The sequence below is a fragment of the Camponotus vicinus genome, unplaced genomic scaffold (assembly GCF_025532165.1).
Source record: "Camponotus vicinus isolate PSW18456_S1 unplaced genomic scaffold, iyCamVici1.0 SCAF_10, whole genome shotgun sequence".
In the NCBI taxonomy this organism is placed as follows: Eukaryota; Metazoa; Arthropoda; class Insecta; order Hymenoptera; family Formicidae; genus Camponotus; species Camponotus vicinus.
The window spans coordinates 13921683-13939493 of NW_028141946.1; the positions used below are offsets into that span (position 1 = coordinate 13921683).

General features: G+C 35.7%; 1 protein-coding gene and 1 long non-coding RNA gene across 2 annotated transcripts in view; one reads left to right on the forward strand and one right to left on the reverse strand.

Annotated features, from left to right (window-relative positions):
* The window catches only part of LOC145960912 (uncharacterized), a 51788-nt gene extending 42742 nt beyond the window's left edge, over window positions 1-9046 (reverse strand). The window contains exons 1-2 of the mRNA XM_083080638.1: window positions 8942-9046; window positions 8525-8684 (exon numbers count right to left, since the gene is read on the reverse strand). The gene's annotated coding sequence lies outside the window, so the exon portion shown is untranslated. The remainder of the gene's footprint in view (window positions 1-8524; window positions 8685-8941) is intronic.
* The window catches only part of LOC145960914 (uncharacterized), a 183354-nt gene that overhangs the window by 43288 nt on the left and 122255 nt on the right, over window positions 1-17811 (forward strand). The window lies entirely within an intron of this gene.

Genomic DNA, 17811 nt, shown 5'->3' on the forward strand with positions numbered 1-17811 from the left:
GCAGCAGGAGGCGCTACGGCAACGGTCGCCGGTGCCGTTCGGGTGTCGGTCGCCCCTTTCTGGGCTCGCTTGTCGTTCTTCTTCTTCTTCGTAGGCTGCACGTCAGTTATTCCGGCGGCAGCTACGGCAGTCGGGCCTTTCGCGGCCTTTCGCGGAGGACGATACGCTAAATCAGGAAAAATAGACTGTCCGGAGTCGGCGGAGGACGATATTGCGCTAAAGCGTCGTAGCTACGTTCAACGCGCGTAGCCGCATATTCCAGCGAGGCGAAATCGTAAACATTACAGCGGTGAACCGAAATCTGTAAGCGTGGCAGCATATTACGATGGGCGTAATTTAACTGTTCCTCCAAATTCCACGGAGGACTTAATCTATCGAAAAGGGCGCGAATACAGATTAAATAATCCGCGATAAGTTCGTGTTCGCCCTGCGTACGCCGCATGATCTCGTCTCGTAAGGCAAATTGGAAGTCAGGATTCCCGAATCTTTCACGCCATGCAGTCTCAAAATCTCGCCATGTCCTCCACTGATTACGTTCACCACGGTACCAGTATAGCGCGATGCCCGTTAAAAAGAATGGAATGCATTTAAAAATTTCTTCGTCGCTGACTGTTATCAACGCGCAGCCCTCCTCGATACGCGTTAGAAACGTCTCCGCGTCGCTACCTCTCGCGCCGGAAAATTGCAAATTCCACCGACGCATGATGTGATAAACGTCCATGGCGGAAGACGCTGGTCTCGGAGTGGTTCGATTATCCACGGGTTGCGGGGGTAGTTCTATTCGCGGGGGTCGTACACGCAACCGAGAGCGATCCCCCCTCTGCCGCCCCCTCGGCAGCTACGGACCGCTCGTCCCTATCACTGGGCCTTCTAGGCGCCCCTTCCGGCTGTTCGAACGCTTCCAGATCGACTCCGGTGGGTGTCCGCGGCGTCTCCCATCCCAGTAGTGTGCAGTTCTCATGCTTAATTAATCGAGCTCTTAACGCGGGGGCGGTACCCTCACTGCTCTGACCCCGTCGTTCCAACTCCGCCCTCAGCTGGTCCACCGTCAGCGCGTGAACCCATTCCGTATCGTTCCGATTTTCTACGCTCATCGCGAACACTCGATCTCGAAATAAAATTCAAAATTGGCCGTTATCTCACGGCAACTATACGAGTCGAAAATATACGTGTTTCGATCGACGAAAGCTGTGGTTCCCCGAGGACGCAAATATTTGTGTTACACTGCGAAGGCTTTATTCGAGAGATCCTTGAGAGAAGCTAACAATGACAATCGTTAAATTCGAAAATAATAGGCGAACGCTCCGAACGGTAACACACAAAAATATAAACACTAACGCGAAGACAAACGACTCTAATGTTCCGAAAACTCCGAGCAAGCAATCCTTACTAATATAATTTTCCCAAATAATTTCCCTCTTATAAAATCACACCGAAATTCCACAGATAAAAAAAAAGATTGGTTTAAAATAAGAATTTTACTATGGCAATTAAATCCTGAAAGAAAGGCACATTAATACACAGAATATACATCAAGATAAATAATCTCAATCGCTAACAAGGCAAACGGTAAAAGAAAAAAAATACACAAGAAAAAGAATCCAAAAATAGCACACATCAATATACAAGTTATAAAGCCGAATATTATAGCGGTAGGCAGCAATTAATGCGCCAATAAAGGAAAGAAAGGAGGAGGGGTGCGCAAGCATTCCAAATTTAAATAAACAATAAGGTCCTCTATATTGACTTTTAATTCGTTACGTTGACTTTTCAACAGCTTACAAAACAAAAAAAAAACGAAGAATTAATTATAATATATGAAAAAAATTAAGCAAAAGATTACGAAGTTTTCAAGAAGTTATCAACAATCATTAATAATAACCGAGAGATAATAATAAAAGCTCCAGAAGTGAATAAAATTCTTAAAAAGTTGAATTCCAATATATAGTATCTCAGAAGTTTTAATATTGAAAACAAAAAAATTTAATATTTTCATTAAATTAAAATAAATTACAAAATTTTTTTCAATCGACAGCTATAATTTTAGATATTTCATTAAATCGATTAAATAGACGATATTACTAATATTTGAAAAGTTTCCCGTACGGGAAAAATATTAATCTGTATTATATATGCTTCTGAGACTTTCCGATACTTTCAAAACGGTTGTTTTCAAAATCATATTTGCTTGCGACCCTCAAATACAAGAGAAATACATGTTCAAATATCAGACACAGAGAGATATCACAACATTCAAAATTCAATATATATTACAGTTGACCTTGTTATTCTCGAGTTCCTTCTTCCTTGTGCCAACGAATCTCTAACGGAAAATTTGAAATCATGAGATGCTCTGTTTTTAGTGGGCCCCACGTTGGGCGCCAATTTGTGACCGTTAATTCTTTAAGGGCTAATGATTTTACGTGGCCGGTGTTTTTGGCCCACGGCACACCTTCGGCGCGATCTCCTTACATAACAAAAAAACGTTTCTCTCCAAAATCAAATATATGGGCGCCAGGTGCGGTAATCCGCACCGCTCTATAAAATTTACCGTATCGGCAGTACACAAAGAATGCAAAATTTTCAGAAAAATCGCGACGGACGCTCGACTAGCCCCGTCTCGAAATTGGCAGAGGGGGGGAGTCCGTGTTAACAGTTCACAAGGAAGGATCGAGAATACAAGGTGGCTGCAAATAAAACATAATATTATAATAACAAGAATTAATATATTTAACATATGAATAAATTTTAATGACAGACAGATTCGTGTAGATGCAAAGCGGTTTTATAATATTGATTATCCGATTATTAGCCGGCAGCGACGGGCCGGCATTCGAGCGCGATCACCGCGGTATCATATGTCACGCGGCAGAAAAGCATACAAGAAAAGTCCCGGAATTCCGCGCTAAACGAGACTTGTTAGAGTTTCGGCAGCTACGAATCCCCAAATAACTTTTAATAATGAGCACCGCGGTGTCGACTCCTTTAATGACATCCGTCTTTCGCGAATAGAAATAATTAATTATAATAATGGATCTACCCGCCGCACACGCAGTTAACAGAAGCGAATATAGATGCGAACCGATTATACAGATCTGCTGCTTCAACGAAAGAATTTAGCGACTACTAACGTATCTAACAGGAACGATTGAATCTAGACACGAAAAACTATCAATAACAATAAAGTATCAAATGACTTGAGCCTCGGAAATATGCGAGCCGATGCCGCGACGTATTTGTCGGTTATTGGATATCGCAATCGCCTTTGTGTGTGAGCTCGTCGTTTCGAAAGTTTAACAGGCAAAGATTTTCACAAAATCACAATAAACGCAACAAGAAAGACAATTAATTTGACTGTCAGCGCATACTCGGGAGAGAGGGCACTTAATTTTATTTGAGCTCGAACAAGACATGTCGGCCGGCCGCCATACGTTAATGCGCAATTACCGAAAGCATGAATTCGTCTCACGAAAAGAATTTTTAACGGCAGCAATTCGGCAACGATCCTGTTCGAGCTACTTCTACCTGATAATCTAAACGATAAACGGCTTGATGGGGTCGACGCTCGTCTCACCGATGACTCCGTGAGATCCTCGGCGCTCTCGGCATCAGCGTGAGAAATCGATGGATTTGGGCCGTCGTACTCCTCGCCGGTCCGCCGAACAGTGACGAGCGGAAGGCTCGTCGGATTCACGCCGGCAAGTTAATGTGCAATTAGGCCACTTGTGGCGCTTCCGCTACCCTCAGGATCATCACGCGTCTCAATGAATCCTGCGGCCTTCAGGGCCGTATTCGCGCCTGTCGCTCCCTGTCTCTTCTCTGATTATTTTTCTTGGCCCTCCTGTTGAAGCCCGGTGTGAGGGGTTTTTACGGTAGCCGCTCGCCGTAACTATTATGGTTCTTCGGTAGCGCTTAATTCGGCAACGGCTCCGTTTTCGGGGTTCCGGAGTTCGATCTCATTTCTCGGTCGACCTTCCCCGATTGTTCCTCGTACCTGCTGAGTATAGGGAGGTTTACAGGGGCGGCAGCGAAGTCTTAAATTGACGTTACAATTTTAGGAAAGTAGAAAGAGAGGTACTTAGCTCGGCGTTCTCCTTCCGGTCGGCGCCTCCGCTCGTCCCGTATCTCTTGGTCCGGTCTTCTGCACCGTGTCGAGTCACCGGGTGAGATTCCGCTAGCGTCCCCCATTACAGTAGCGTCTAATCTTAATATTACTATCGCCATAATAAAAAAATAAATTTTTACGCAAGAGAGGCGGGTCTACTCCCGCCCCCAAAATCCGCTCTCTCTCCCTAAATCAGGGGAGGACGAGGGCCCAAAAATTCCTCCCGGTTGGATCTCGCGATCCTTGTGACGTGCTGCTAGGCGTCACGTCACAATATATATATTATATATATATATATATATATATATATATTAAAGCTTTACAAAATATTAGTATTATGGATCCCAATATTGAATCGTAAATATATTCATTGTTTTATCTATACGATACTCGATAATGATTTCTTAATTTAAAAAAATTAAATAATAATGAATGAATATTCAGAAGACAATATATTAAATATAGTATAACATTTTTTGACGAATTTAAATTTTTCTTTTATTAGGAACGTCGCTTATTTCAGCAGTGGTTTGTAGATAGATTTATTGCTAATAACCAGTATTTAAAAATTTTTATTTAAGAATTAGGAAACATAGAATTGATTATTGCCAAAATAATTAAAAAGAATTACATAGTAATACATACCAAGGTTTAAAAGATTATTTGTAAACTACAACGAATGAATATAATTAACGCTTTAAAAATTTTCAAGTAATATATATGATATAAAGTGTATAAGAGCATATTCTATTCTTTATTAAGATATTTATTTAATGTTAATGTAAATTATATAATCAATAGAGTATGCGAAAATTAAAGTACGAACGTTCCGATTTGATTTTTTAAACCATCTTCAACTGAAATAAAAGATATAGTATAAATAATAACTGTATATGATCTTGATTAAGATGAAGACACTCTCATATTAAATTAAAAGTTTATATACAATTATTATTCGTATCATGTTTTTTGATTCGCTAAAGATGGTTTGAAAAATCACTTAAAAACGTCTGTACTTTAATTTTCGCATATTCTATCGATTATATAATAAACGTTAACATTAAAGGAATATTTTAATACAGAATAAAATATGCACTTGTACGTAGTATGCTGTATTCCTTTTTGCTCTACGAGTGATAGTTTTCTCGAAAATTAAAGTTAAAGATATATCCCAAATCAATTGTTGTGTAAATGGAAAATTGTATACGCGGATACAGTGGGTTCCGCCCCCCTGTGGCGGGCTCCAGAAGAAATAACCTAACCCAAACCCAATTGTTGCATACGTGGAAAAGTGTATGCGCATATATAATCGGTTGCGCCCCCCTGCGGGAGGCTTCACTTGCAGAAGATATAACCCAACCCAAACCCAATTATTGCATACGTGGAAAAGTGTATGCGCGTATACAATGAGTTCCGCCCTCCTGCGGGGACCACCACTTCTGGAAGAAATAACCTAACCCAAACCCAATTGTTGCATAAGTGGAAAAGTGTATGCGTAATAAATTACAGGTTTAAATAAATTCATGTAAGAAATCCATTATGCAACAATTGGGTTTGGGTTAGGTTATATCTTCCGGAAGTGGAGTCCCCCGCAGGGGGGGGGAACCCACTGTATCCACGCATACACATTTCCATTTACAGAACAATTGATTTAAAATATATCTTTAACTTTAATTTTCTAGAAAACTATCATTCGTAGAGCAAAAACGAATAGAACATATAGTATGTATTTTAAAGAAATCTACAACTTCTGTTTAAAACATTTTTTGAAATTTCCAGTATTTGCTAAAATAAATACAAAATTCATGAATTTTTAACGATTTTTGTTAATAATTTTTTAGTTAATAATTAACGACGGTTAAAACTTGTTGGATGTTACTCAGGACAATAACCTTGATAATATATCTCAAGATCAAGATGATCGGAGCTGGATCCGCTAATGTCAATATTTACCATAACAATATTCAATAGCCGTATTGGGAAAATGATCGTATTTCTTTCTACATTTATTCCATCGCCGCGTAATATGTAACATTCCAGATGCAATAGTAATCGTTAACAAATTTTAAATACCACATCTTTTTAATACCATGACTTACAATACAACATAGCGGGAAATAAAAAAAATCTTGTCAGGTAAATAAGCTACTGATAGACTTGATATTTGTGCTCGTGTTTATAATATTAAAAACAATTATTTAATTGATATAATTGTCAAGAAAAAATTTTTTGATGAAGTGATAGCATTTGTGTATGTGTATTCGAGAAACGCGATTTGCCATACCTTCATATATTAATTATTTTAAAATACAATAACAAAATAACAATCCTACAAATTGTTGATTTTATTTATGCTGAAATACCTGATTCATGTGAAAATTGTATGTTACATATGATATGGTTATGAAACATAGACCTTGTTGCGATTGGTAGATATTTGTTAGATGGACGGTGTTCAAAACATTCAAAATTCTTTTCAGAAGAAACTATAATAAATGAAGATGCTTATTATATTTAATTGTCATATTAATGTAGAAATAGTTTCAAGCATCAGATAAACTACATATCTGTATAAATTATTTATGAAAAGCAGTTGAACCAGTAATAGAAAATGTAATTGTTGATCATAATAAATTACACCATCATATTGAAGCTCGTTATGTTGGACTTATAAAAATCAGTTGGTGTATTTTTATCAAGAAGTTACAAGATAAAAATCATGCTATAATGCGCTTGTCAGTTTAACTTTCTAACAAACAAAATATTATAATTGAAAATGAAAACATCGATAACGCAATTACTTCTGCTTGAAATCAATTTACCATATTAGTATATAATTTTTCATTGAATTTACGCAATGAAGAAGCAAAAATATTTTATATAAAAATTCCACAATAATGTACATTTAAGAAATAAAAAGTCAATGAGAAGAATGTATTGCGTTGAATTAAACACAAAAGTTATAATTGTGTTTGACGAATCTATTCCATCAGTCCAATACAACAAATTATTTAATTTACGATTATTATTGCTTACAATAAAAAGGGTTACAAACTTTAATATGTTAAAAACTGTGAATAGAGAAGAGTATCAGTCATTTTCAGATACATGTTGTACTTTGGGTCTAATCGAAGATGATGAATAGATATGAGCTATGAATGAAGTTGTTGAATGGATAATGCTTCGAGAACTCTATAGATTATTTGTACATAATACTTTATTACGTTGTATCAGCTGTCATCCTTTATAGTTATGTGAAAACTTCGAAGTAATAATGTCTGAGGATAACGTTAAACATTTTTGAATATTACAAGGAAATATGCATAAATCAATAGTATATTTCGTGCTAAAGATATAAACTTTGTCAATTTTCCACAAATGAAGCAATTAAGAGACGACAACGAAGAAAAAAAATATATGACACTGGAAGAAACTATAGAAATATACACAATACAATATAAACAATTAAACCAAAAACAAAAAAATAATTAATCTTTTCTATATTAAATAATTAATAATTAATCTTTATATATATATATTATATATATATATTAAATTATATATATATTAAATAATTAATCTTTTCTATATTAAATCCCAATATTTACATAGACAAACGTTTCTATATTGCTGGTCCAAATGGACTAAATAAAACATTTATACGTACAACTATCTATTATTTAGTTAAAATTATAAATAAACGCTTATGTATAATAACATACACATGAATTGCAACGACTACTCTCTAATAAAGCGATTACTATCTAATAAAAATACCGTCCATAAGACATTTGAAATATCATCATCATTATTTACTGATTTAACACCTATAATTAAAATCCAATCTAAAAAAGTCCAATATTCTAAGGAAATTAATATTTATATTTGGGATAAAGCACCAATGATATTCCGATATGTTTAAAAGATTATGGATCGGCCTCTATATGATATCATAAGACTTTCTTGTAGAAATCTAAGAACATTAATCAGAATTGCAGTCGAATCGATCATAACACGTAAAAAAATTTATTTGATAATAACCGACTTTGAAAAATTGAAAACAGCAATGTGTCGAAAATATTTATTGCACGGCGAAATATCCTAAGACTTTCTTGTAGAACTCTGAGAGCGCTATCCATAACTGTGGTCCAATTGATCAAAACTTGTATAAAAACTTTAGTTAGTAATAACCGACATTGAAAAGTTGAAAACAACAACGTCGAAAAATATTTATTACACGTCAAAATATCATAAAATTTTTTAAAAATTCTGGAAACCCAGAACTGTAGTCGAATTAATCAAAAATCGAAAAAAAAATTTATTCTGAAGTAACAGACAACTTCGAAAAACCGAAAACAACGATGTATCGAAAAATACTTATTGCTACTTTATCACATTAAATAAAAATTATAGCATTACCTGCGTACTCTTTTTTTTCCTTTTTCTTTTCTTTCTCTCTCTTTCTCTCTTTCTTTCTTTGATTCTTTCTCTTTTTCTTTCTTTTCTCTCTATCTCTCTATCTATATTTCTTCCTTTATTTTCTGCTATATATATTCTTTTTCGACCTTTTCTTTCTCTTCTATAAAAATATAAAAAATGATAGAAATATATATATATATATATATGTGTGTGTACATATATATGTATATACAATATATAAATGCATACACAAAAATACACTCGAATTTATCCTTAGTCAGAAAAAAATTTTAATGATGATAACCAACGGTGCAAATGATGACACCTCCAAAAAAATATGCTTATTACACGATAAAATAATACAAGACCTCATAGAAGTATATAAATCTTATCTAACTATGTAATATAAATAAATACCTTCTTTTCTGTTTCCTTTCTCTTTGTTTTCTTCTTTATATATATAATATTAATATTTTCTTCCTTCTATCACAACTTCTTCGTGTTTTTTAAATTAGAGCTCGCACCCACTTATTCAGTCCGATATTTTTATATTCTAATATTAATTTTAAATTGAAACTTAATTTATTTTATGTCGCTTAGTAACGTATAAAATGACTATATATAAAATTATCAATTTTACAAAAACAAATAAACATTCAATTTAAAATAAGTTACACACGCGGTGACTCTTAAGTTAACATTTGAACTGAATTATACTTTACTATGTAGTTCATAAATACTAAAAGGAATATGTAATATTCTAATACACTATAATACTATACATATACATAATACTATAAAAATATATTAATTTTATTTATCAAAAAATACAACGTATAAAAAAAAATTATAATTTATCATTATAAACTTTATACAACTTTGTAATTTAAAAAAATTATATGTAGGTTTATAGATATAATTATATAATATAAAATAACTTTAATATTATAAAAATTTAAATAATAAAGTTATAATTAAAATTAAATCTTCCTCTTTTCTTTTCTTTTCTCTCGAACTCTATTCCTATTTACTTATGTGTTTCTTCTCCTCTTCCCTTTTTTTTCTCTCCTATAAAAATATAAAATAGATAATGATAGAAATTTAAAAAAATATATATATACAGGGTGAGCCATTTTAATTAACGCACGCAATTATTTCGGAAACAAAGCATTTTAGAGAAAAATGTTTCAGACAAAAGTTTTATGGTTTCGAGGGGGCCATAAGATGGTATCATTGGTTTGACACTGAAGAGTCATTTGAAGGTCACGTGAAGGTCACTTCAATTTTTTTACATGGAACACCCTATATATTTTTGCACACTCTTGTAGCTTATCTCGAGAGCTTTCCAAAACACTATAATAAAATATTTTTCCCTCAAGTACTTTTTGAGTTATGAGGCTTGAAATAATTTCTTAATATTACATAAACCGTAAAATATCTTGTAAAATATTCATTTTTCGATTATCTTACCTTAATACTTTTACGTACAAAATAATGAGAGGAATCAATTGGTGTAAAGAAAACACATAGTTGTTTTTAAGAAAAAATATGGAATTGTTAATTGCAAATTATATATTTTTTCTTCAAAACAACTATGTGTTTTCTTTACACCAGTTGATTCCTCTCATTATTTTGTACATAAAAGTATTAAGATAAGATAATCGAAAAATGAATATTTTACAAGATATTTTACGGTTTATGTAAAATTAAGAAATTATTTCAAGCCTCATAACTCAAAAAGTACTTAACGAAAAGGTACTTAATTATAGTGTTTTGGAAAGCTCTCGAGATAAGCTACAAGAATATGCAACGACAAATAGTAGGTTCCATTTAAGAAATTGAAGGTGACCTTCATGTGACCTTCAAATAACTCTTCAAGGTCAAACCAATGATACCATCTTATGGCCCCCTCGAAACCATAAAACTTTTGTCTGAAACATTTTTCTCTAAAATGCTTTGTTTCCGAAATAATTGCGTGCGTTAATTAAAATGGCTCACCCTGTATATATATATATATATATATATATATATATATATATATATATATACAGGGCGATCCTGAAAAACGTTATGTCTTTAAAATGACGTATTCCTGACACCATTCTAAGACAATTTTTTCTTTACCAAAATTTGATTTGAAGCGTAGTTTTTGAATTATGAGCAAAAATAGTTAGTAAATCACGCGTCGGGTACAGAAGGCAGGCAGGAGCGGCGCGGCGTGCCGCGAGCGCGGGCGCAGCTGATCGCCCGACGGGTGATTATCACCGCATGAGTCGCTAACTATTTTATCTTATAACATAAAATTATGCTTTAAATAAAATTTTGGTAAAGAAGAAAATGTCTTAGAATTACGTCAGAAATACGTGTTCCTTAAAATAACGTTATTTTAATAATGAAAAGTTGTTCCGGATCGCCGGCCGTCCGACGTTGCAATCAGCTGATTGCTACACGTGATGTGTGTATGGCGGAGTGTGTGCGTAAGAGAGAGAGAGAAAGAGAGAGAGAGAGGGAGGGTAGGAGGGACAGACATTCATACACACGCACGCACTTTTTTCTCGCTCTCTTTCTCTCTTTTACGCAACACTCATACACTCTCTCATTCAGTCTCACTCACACTCTCTCGGTCACTCACTCACTCACTCACCTGCTTACTCACTTGCTCACTCACCTTGTAGCAGCGTAGCGAATCTTCATGCTATGTATTGTTGTTATCTGCTGCACGGTTATGATTGCTAGAGATGCGCGACACATCGAAATTTTTTCGATTATTAATCTCACACTCGATTGACACAATACAGATTACACGATAACGAGTTTACTGTTTATTCACTCACTATTGATTTATCGATACCAAAAATTACTTTCAAAGAAACGCGAATGCAAACAACACATGACTCGACGCGAAGCGACGGACCGCGGAGACTGCGCGACCACAAGAGTTATGTTGCCAGAAACGCGACACGCGACATTTAACAAACGACTTGCGCGTGGCGCGTGATTGACGCGAGATAAGACGAACGATCGGCTAAAACCTTCGCATTGCGAATGCGGTAGAAAACATGAAACGTATAATGACATACTTAAAAAATTAATTATTTATTATAAATAATAACTATTATTATAAATAATAACTACTTGTCGCGTGTCGCGTTTCTGGCAACATAACTCTTGTGGTCGCGCAGTCTCCGCGGTCCGTCGCTTCGCGTCGAGTCATGTGTTGTTTGCATTCGCGTTTCTTTGAAAGTAATTTTTGGTATCGATAAATCAATAGTGAGTGAATAAACAGTAAACTCGTTATCGTGTAATCTGTATTGTGTCAATCGAGTGTGAGATTAATAATCGAAAAAATTTCGATGTGTCGCGCATCTCTAGCAATCATAACCGTGCAGCAGATAACAACAATACATAGCATGAAGATTCGCTACGCTGCTACAAGGTGAGTGAGCAAGTGAGTAAGCAGGTGAGTGAGTGAGTGAGTGACCGAGAGAGTGTGAGTGAGAGACTGAATGAGAGAGTGTATGAGTGTTGCGTAAAAGAGAGAAAGAGAGCGAGAAAAAAGTGCGTGCGTGTGTATGAATGTCTGTCCCTCCTACCCTCCCTCTCTCTCTCTCTTTCTCTCTCTCTCTTACGCACACACTCCGCCATACACACATCGCGTGTAGCAATCAGCTGATTGCAACGTCGGACGGCCGGCGATCCGGAACAACTTTTCATTATTAAAATAACGTTATTTTAAGGAACACGTATTTCTGACGTAATTCTAAGACATTTTCTTCTTTACCAAAATTTTATTTAAAGCATAATTTTATGTTATAAGATAAAATAGTTAGCGACTCATGCGGTGATAATCACCCGTCGGGCGGTCAGCTGCGCCCGCGCTCGCGGCACGCCGCGCCGCTCCTGCCTGCCTTCTGTACCCGACGCGTGATTTACTAACTATTTTTGCTCATAATTCAAAAACTACGCTTCAAATCAAATTTTGGTAAAGGAAAAATTGTCTTAGAATGGTGTCAGGAATACGTCATTTTAAAGACAACGTTTTTCAGGATCGCCCTGTATATATATATATATATATATATATATACATATATCTTCTCTCTTTTTATTAAACTATTATTGAATACGAAAAATTACTTGCATAATATAGTTATACATAATTGTCATTATTTTGTAGCAAGCCAAGTTAATTATCAAAATATTAACATCACATGATTTATCTCTTACGCAGTATTGATTTATTAAAAACATATGTAGTACACAATTCATAATTATTAATCTAATTCAGATGCAATCTAATGCAAAAAGATTAAACATAGTTTATTAAAAAGTAACCATATATATGTATATCTTACATAGTCAAAACCAGATAAGAGATACACATGATATTTATTTATTATGCCTACTATTCTTTATAAACTTCTATGTCCAAATTTCTTGCAATATTTAAATTAAATTAATAATTGTAAATTGTTGCATTGCGTACTACATATGCTTTTAATAAATCAATTCTGCGTAAAAGATAAATCATGCGATGTGAATATTTTTATGACTAACTTGACTTGCTCCAAGATAATGACAAATATATATACATATGTATATATATATATATATATATATATGTATACATATAATATATATACATATACATATAAATATTATGTATATATACATTTATATACACATTATAAATATTATGTTATAATGTATGTGTATATACGTATATACATATATACACTGCGACGTCTTTTTATTTTTTTAATTTTTCGATCCTCCTCGGGTGTTGGAGAGGAGGATGTTAATGGGGAGCGAAAACGCCGTCAAAAAAAAGACACAGGGTGGATAGAGATACTCGCGCTCGGAGGAACTCAGATGGAGGGTGTTCTCGCGCGAGCCGCGGCGAAGCGAAGGCCGTCCCGAGATCTCGAAGTTGGGCGCCAGATACGGTCTTCCACGTATCAATTCGCAAAATCGTCAGAATAACGCGAAGAACGTTAGCCTGTTTCGCCACGGGCCGACTAGCTCACCTAACGGTAGAGGGGCAGGGTCCGTTGAAAAGGATCCAGAATTATTTTATGCGAGGCGGTCGGTGATTACGAAAATTGACGAACACAACGGGATTTAACGCTCACGACAAACGAACACTCAAATAAGTTACGCGAATTTAATAGAAAAGAGAATGTAACAAATTTATTTAAATAAAAGAAATATAATAGAAAAGAATATAAAGGGAAAGAAATAACAAGTTCTAGAAAGAAATAGTAATAATGACATAAATTAGCGAGACTGAATTAACGAAATATAACTGAGTTTAAAATAAATGCGAAAATTTGAAATAACGTACAACAGATCGACAGCGGTGATAACAATAGCAATACGAAATCGAGATCATAAGACAGCGGAGATATTTATCGTCCTTCAGGCCCGTTTTTATGGCCGGACTTTGCGAAACCGAACGGCGTTTCGAGAGCGTAACGGAAATTTCGACAATCTCCTCGAGGACGCATTTAACAGATCTATTCCCTTTGTTACTCGCTCTTTTAATCGACAGCACTATGTTTGAAATGAGGCTTAATAATTGAGCGATAGTAATCAAGCGATTTGCGAAGACGAAAAATCTCGCTTGCTACGAGCAAGATCGATTCGCTCGGAATTCGATAGCCGTCGGACGCCGCTTCGCCTCTTTTCGGCGTACCGCTTTCTATCTATGCGAAACCCTCGAATTTCGACACTTTCTTAATCTATTATGCACCGCGACACACTCCAACGTACGACAAATACCGCGCAATAAACGCAATTCGTACAAGTATCAAGAGCGACAAGGACAGCACGACATTTGCCACGTCGTCACACGCACACGGTCACACGCTCACATACACGCTAATTACAGACGAAAATTGCCCGGAGATCGATTGCGGGGATGTCTTACGCGGTTTCGACAACTCTTTTCGACAGCACGGATAGCGGACGCATTCCCCGCGATTTACCGCGCACGTGGTCGATATACGAGAGCCGGTCACTACGCGTTTTACGACACCCCGAATCCCGGAGAGAGACGAACGGTTCCTTATCAGCTACGGCCTACGTTACGATCGTCCTTGATGCCTCGGTCGCTTGTCTCCGGTCGCCCGAAATACACGAAAATCGCGAGCTCGGTACAATGCCCGAGCGACAACGAGACACGAAAATGGCGACGGCGACAGAACGGCCGATCCGCGGACGGAATCGCGTACGTGGCGTACAAGATAGCGATGGGCAACCTCACCGATACTCGCTCCCGTTGACAGGGGATGATCCTCGGTCTCGTCCTCTCGACAACTTCGGCTACGACACACACAAAACGACAACGACCCAATACGTTTCGCAGCACGACTACAAGCTGAGAGCGCTCGCACCAGAGTGATTCCCTGGATCTCGCGATCCAGGGTCGATAGCGGCGTCAATTCTGCGCGCAGGGGTGCGCGGGTTAGCGGCCAATAGCGCCGCGACACGCGAGGTATTACTGCGCCCCGCGACAACGCCGTATCGGGGGTCGTAACGGCCCCGATACTTTAAAAATGCTGACTTTCGGCGATCTTGTTATCCACGATCGTCCGGAGGTAGATTTTCCGTCCTCCCTCCTCTGAGGGTGGCGCCGATCCGGCCCGGTTATTTCGGCCCACAAGACAGCTGATTTCCTTCCTTTATTTGAAGGGGGCGATCTCCACCCGAGACTCTGTTCCTCCGGCGTTGTCGTATCGGCTGTCGTACTGATTCCTCTTGGGCCTCTTCTGGTTTCCCTCCGGCGGGTTACCCGACGTACAAAAATGATACAAACAAATAATTAATACTAGCGCGAAAAAGGATAATGGCTCGTCTCTCCGGAGATTTCGACACGGCTCTCGCAATCTTCTTCTGGCGCGGCCGCTCGACTCACGCCCCGTGAAGATTTCCGGGGCGGATGGACGCGCGTCGGGACGGCAACGTCACAACACATACGTATATACATATACATTATAACATAATATTTAAAAAATAAAAAAAAGTAAAATTTGATGTAAAAAGTAAAAATTTCTTACATACCTTTTCTCTCTTTTCCTTTTTTTTCTTTCCTTCTTTTTCTTTATCTTTTTATTTATCTATTATTTAAATTTAAATAGTTCCTTTTCTCTCTAATTCTTTCTATTTCTCTCTTTCTCTATTTCTTTATTTATTCTTCCTTTTTCTCTTTCTTTTTCTCTCTATGACTCTAATAGAAAATTATAAAATAAAGGTATTATATTATAACATGTTATAATAATATGTGTGTATAATTGATTACATACATATACACGCGAAATATTTCGGTGTCCCGACCTTTTCCGGACACCCTGTATATATACACATTATAACATATATTTAAAAAATAAAAAAAATAAAATTTGATGTAAAAAGTAAAAATTTCTTATATACCTTTTATCTCTTTTCCTTTTTTCCTTTCCTTCTTTTTCTTTATCTTTTTATTTATCTATTTTTTTAAATTTAAATAGTTCCTTTTCTCTCTAATTCTTTCTATTTCTCTCTTTCTCTATTTCTTTATTTATTCTTCCTTTTTCTCTTTCTTTTTCTCTCTATGACTCTAATAGAAAATTATAAAATAAAGGTATTATATTATAACATGTTATAATAATATGTGTGTATAATTGATTACATATATATACACGCGCAAGCACACAAGCACACATAAACACACACAACACATACAGAAACACACACATGCAGAAAATAAAACGTTTTATAAAACTGATCTAAATAGAACATAATACATACCTTATTATATATTTTATCCTTCTTTCTCTGATTCTTTTTCTTTTTTTCTCTATAACCTTTCTCTGGTTCTTTTCTTATCTTCTTTTTATGTATATTGTTAAGAATTAGTTAAGAATTATTCCTTTGTGCATTACTTGTATACCCTTAATTACCGCAACACGCGTTATATTTAGTTTAATTATGCGCCGTTGGCGCTGAGGAGAGCAGGAGCCAGTAAAAAGGGCCGGCAGATGGCGAAGGAACGCGCAGGAGGACACGTCATTGTAAAAAAGGTTGCAAAATAAAAACGAGGTGAAATCCAATGAATTACAGTCCACATTCATTTCGAAACTAAACATACAAAACTATTATACATTGGTCCTTCGAGCCGGATATATACATAGCCGGAAACAGAGAGCGGATATAAACAGCCGCGTACACAAGACAGCTGAATATTAACACGAGGATTATTCAGCATCCGAATGAGCCATCTTGAAATTCACGAGCTTGTTGAAAGAAATACGCAAGTCTCATATACAAAGGGAGCATGTTCGGAAAACTACAGAGGACAAACTTCATTGTTAGAACGCAAAAATTCATCGGTCAAGGCTCTCGAGATTCATCGAGCAAGCGGACAAAGGCATATAACCGATTCAGATATTTCGGATATCGACTGTAGCGTAAACCAAAGATAAGTGAGCGGGCTTTCCAATACTAATAAACGTAATCTAGTATAGTTACCACCACATAGCGTTAGTATACATATAGTGTTACCATATATATATATATATATATATATATATATATATATATATATATATACAGGGTGTTAGAAAAGTCTGGGAACGGTCAAATATCTCGAAAACGAAACGTTTCTGAGAAAAATGTTTCAAACCAAAGTTGTAGGATTTCAAAAGGTCTATTTACTGGCGCTATGAGTTTAACCTTGGGTGGCGTCGCCAAGGTCAGAGCAAGGTCACCTAGAATTTTTTAAATGGGACCCCCTATTTTTTATTACTTATTCTTGTAGCTTATCTCAAGAGCTTTCCAAAACGCTATAATAAAGTATTTCTTCATTGACTACTTTTCGAGTTATGAGGCTTGAAATAATTTCTTAATTTTATATAAACTATAAAATATTTAGTAAAATATTCATTTTTCGATTATCTTACCTTAATACTTTTATGTACAAAATAATGAGAGTAATCAATTGGTGTAAAGAAAAAACATAGTTGTTTTTAAGAAAAAATATGTAATTTGCAATTAACAACTCCATATTTTTCCTTAAAAACAACTATGTTTTTTCTTTACACCAATTGATTACTCTCATTATTTTGTACATAAAAGTATTAAGGTAAGATAATCGAAAAATGAATATTTTACTAGATATTTTATGGTTTATGTAAAATTAAGAAATGATTTCAAGCCTCATAACTCGGAAAGTACTTAATGAAAACTAACTTAATTATAGTGTTTTGGAAAGCTCTCGAGATAAGCTACAAGAATAAGTAATAAAAAATAGG